The 258-nt window shown below is 20.5% G+C and overlaps 1 protein-coding gene across 1 annotated transcript in view; it reads left to right on the forward strand.

The window, feature by feature from the left end:
• Nucleotides 1–258, forward strand: part of LOC107689352 (NAD-dependent protein deacetylase sirtuin-1-like) — a 12468-nt gene that overhangs the window by 1235 nt on the left and 10975 nt on the right. The gene's annotated exons all lie outside the window — the stretch shown is intronic.

A 258-nucleotide genomic window follows, 5' to 3' on the forward strand; every position in this document is an offset into this window, starting at 1 on the left:
TATTATTATTATTATTACTATTACTATTATTATTATTACTATTATTATTATTACTATTATTATTATTATTACTATTATTATTATTATTATTATTATTATTACTATTATTAGTTTTAGGGGACATGTCACACTTCTGTCACTGCTTTGACTTGTCATGTCAACTCCATAAATATTTCATGCTTTATTTATACAATTATTTACATATTTTATATATAACAATGCATTGTTGTTCTTCGTGCTGATGAATGAAGCTGTAAC

This window comes from Sinocyclocheilus anshuiensis, unplaced genomic scaffold, assembly GCF_001515605.1.
Source record: "Sinocyclocheilus anshuiensis isolate Anshui unplaced genomic scaffold, SAMN03320099.WGS_v1.1 scaffold709, whole genome shotgun sequence".
Classification (NCBI taxonomy): domain Eukaryota; kingdom Metazoa; phylum Chordata; class Actinopteri; order Cypriniformes; family Cyprinidae; genus Sinocyclocheilus; species Sinocyclocheilus anshuiensis.